The sequence below is a fragment of the Panicum virgatum genome, chromosome 5N (genome assembly GCF_016808335.1).
Source record: "Panicum virgatum strain AP13 chromosome 5N, P.virgatum_v5, whole genome shotgun sequence".
In the NCBI taxonomy this organism is placed as follows: domain Eukaryota; kingdom Viridiplantae; phylum Streptophyta; class Magnoliopsida; order Poales; family Poaceae; genus Panicum; species Panicum virgatum.
In genome coordinates this window covers 51,193,793-51,197,505 of record NC_053149.1, presented here as the reverse complement: position 1 = coordinate 51,197,505, position 3,713 = coordinate 51,193,793, and positions in this window count along the sequence as shown.

Below are 3,713 nucleotides of genomic sequence, written 5' to 3'. Positions count from 1 at the left end.
TGAGTACAAACGTACTCAGCAAGTCCAACCACACCCACGGAGGGGGTATAACAGAATATGATGCGCAAGGTAAATCAAGGATAAGGCTAAGGTTTAATTTGCGGAAAGCTGATTTTTATGCAAGGGTTCATTTGAAAGAAAGGATTTTCAAAGCAAGTTTTATTTGTACCAAATAACACATAATGTTGGCCCACACAGGACCCAAGTTTTAAGCTGCTACTGGACTCCTCATCTGCCGTAGCACACGGCACAACTGCCGGACACATCCCCAAAACAACTCACGCCAACCCATCCCAAAATAAACACTAGTTATGTGACCACACCGTAACTCGCCCAGTACCATGGGCACGGCTATTCGAATAGGTTTTAATTTTGCAGAGGTGTGCAACTTTACCCACAAGTGGGGTACCACAGCTCGAACACCGTAGTGTCGGTGTAGGCCCCAACAAAGCCATTACCCACCTTAGCTAGACCTGACTAGCCATCACGGGATCAACCAAGGGGTCATTGACCTATCACAGAGGTTGTAACCGGGGCATAAGTCACACAGAACTAATCCCTTCTCCTTGATCACCCGTTGCTCTCAGCCCTCCTGATGGCTATCAGACTAACTAGTGGGGTTTATGCTAAGCCGTTGCCCATTCAACGGTCGAGTGGTTTGCACGGTAATAGAGTTAGGTGAGATGACACACCAACTCGGTCCTTAGTTTTGACAAGATGGATATCTCCCTTCCTTGCTTAACCACACAGGTACAAGCACACCAATCGGCAAATCACACAGAAATGCCATCCATCCTGTCTAAACTCATCTTTCGAAATTCCACATTTCTCCCTTCCCACACACGCACACATTTTCTTAACAAAACAAGTTGTATTGTGCATAAGGTCCTAAGCGTTCTAGCAACAATTAACGTCCAAACAAAACACATTCAGACATTAATCTAGGTGGTCAAGGAATGGTTATAACCAATCAAGGGGTGGCTATCCAACCATGTTTTCAGCAGACAAAACATATGCAATTTTATAAAATAGGCCAATAGGTTGTGTTTATGAAAATTAGGACAAAATATGCATCAAAGGGCGGGATTGAACTTGCCGTCTTCGAAGCCTTCCTGGAAGTCCTGCACGAGGTACTGTCATTCGGGTTCGGGGTCGTGGAACTGATCCTCGTTCGCTTGTTCACAGTACTGCTCGTCGACATGTTCTCCCTCGTTCACACCGTGATCTACGACACGTACAAACAAACACACAATCAAGAAAAAGGAATAAAAGTTTTAGCGTTGAGCTCGAATCGGAAATAATTAAGATATGGAGATAGGAGTAATATTTTTGGGCGGTTTCCTAATGGCATGACCAAAACTATGTTAGGAATGGCATGGTAAAGTTTCAGGTCGATCGGAGGTTACAGATAGGTTTATGGGTTAAACAAGAAGTCAGGGACCTGTTTGTAAATAGTTTTGGAATAGAAAAGGACTTGGTTGTAATTTCTAGAAATATTTGGGGCATACTAGAAAGGTGTAAGGGTCTTTTTAATATTAAGTTTATATGTTGGAGGCTAGTTCCCTGAATAAATAAAAGTAAAAGGGCCTTTCTGCAAAAGTGGCATACAAAAGGGGTGACTCTTAACCAAATAGGTAGAAAAGGAGGGGGCTGGGGGAAAAAATCGCCTCCTTTCTTCCTCCTCTCGCCAGGGACAGAGGAGGGGTAAGGGAGGGCGCGGCGGCGCTGGGCCGGCGGCCCTGGGGGAAAAGGGAGAGGGAGCTGCGGGGGATTGATTCCTGGCCTCACCTCGGGCCGGGGCGACGCGAGGAGGCGAGATGACGGGAGCGGACGGTGGCCGGTCCTGGCGGCTGTGGCGGCGGCGTTGCGGCTATGTAGAGGGGGCTCACGGGGGTTGGCGAGGTCGGTGTGGCTGAGAGCTTCGCGGGGATCTCTATTTATAGGCCGGGCGAGGGCGGAGGCGAGGGGGCCACGGTGGTGGTCGGCGGAGCAAGCTCTGCGCCGAGCTTTAATGGCGCTTGGTGCTGCGGCGGCGCGATTCGCGGCGGCACAGGGACGACGAGACCACACGGGCAGCAGCGAGCGCGGCGCCGAGCAGTGTAGGCACGTGGGGGGCCGGGGCGCTGTGCTTGTCGCTGAGCGGCTCGAGCGGCGAGGCAGTGGCACTGGGGCAGTGCGTGCGTGTGCGTGGTCGGCGGCGAAGGCGGCCATAGGAAGGCGGTGGTGATGCTGACCAGCGGGCGGCGCGGCGAGCTCCGGGACCACGTGGAACGCGTGCGGCGCGGCCGTGTCATGGCGCGGGCGTCACGGCGTGCGCGGCTCGGTGCGCCGAGCGCGACGAGCGCGTGCGTGCGCGCGCGTGGGCGTGCGGCCCAGGGTGCTCGGTGCGGCTGGGGAGGTGGGGCGCACGGGCTGGGCAGGCGCGTGCCGCGCGCGTGGGGTCGGCCGGGAGCGGGATGCGCGCGCGGGAGCGTGGGAGGGCGGCTGGCCGGTGGCGGGCCGAGCGAAGCGGCGCTCGGGAGGGCGCAGCAGAGGAGAGGAAGGAGGAGGGAGAGAGAAGGAGGGAGGAAAAGAAAAAAAAAGAAAAGGAGAAAAGAAAATGGGAAAAGAAAAAGAAAAAGAAAGGGGGAGAGAGCGAAAGAGAGAGAGATTCGCGGCGGCGACCGTGGCCGGACGCGCACGCGTGTCGGTCGGGCGTGACACGCGGGATGAGGGCGAACAGGGAGGCATGACAGTGATTGGATGTCGGGACCGTGTTTTCGGGAGATCGGGCGGGGATTGATTTTGAATGGACTGAGCTCAACGATTGAAAAGAAGTTTTGAAATTATTGAGCGCGTGAATTAATTTTAGTGAATTTTTCGGGATGTCACACACACACACTTCATTCCATTCTCTCCAAGAAGGCTCTCCTCTCTCTCTTGCTCTCTTAGCTAGGTAGTGGAGCTAGGCTATTCTCTTTAGCGAGCAAGTCGTCCTCGGGGTCGTTGAGCAATCCTCGGCTCCGGGTATGGCTTTGTATCCGACTTGTCAGACTTCTATTCATAATATTAAGTTTTGTCATGGTTGCTTTGCTATCTTGATAGTTTATCAATCCATGTTTAGTTCGTTGTGCTTTCGGGCTTGCTCTAGTGTTTTACTCGTCCATCCGAAGGGTGGGAGACCTAGGGGCACTAGAGTAGTGACTTCATACACGGCAGGTGGTGACAGCCCTGTCCGTCTGGCGTAACAGCGGTGTTGCATTTAGCGTACTCCCCGACGTTCGGGTTCGGTGTAGGAGTTCATGCAAAGAGGTAACGGGACTGGATGTACTCCGGTGCGGGACATTCTCCCCGCTATCCCATTTTTCTGGCACCTGCAGTCCTAACCATGATCTAACATGACCCCAGCTTTGGATAGAAGCACTAGGACACCTAACCTAGTCTAAGCTCCAGCTGACTTGATGTAGAATAGAGTAGTTCTTTGTTTTATAGTTTCTCTCCTTTATTCCTTCTTCTTGGAGTGTGGATGTGTGCTGTGTCGCATTACCCTTGCTTATTCTTTATCTGTACTTACCCCTGTTAGAGTATTGCCTATTGCTTGAGGCACAATGTCATGGTTAATGTTGAGTACAATACCTTTGCCACTGCCGTCCTTTGGGACACAAATAAATGATGATACCCTTACTCTCTGGGTGAAATGCTACAACGGTATATCCATGCGCTTGCGGATCCAT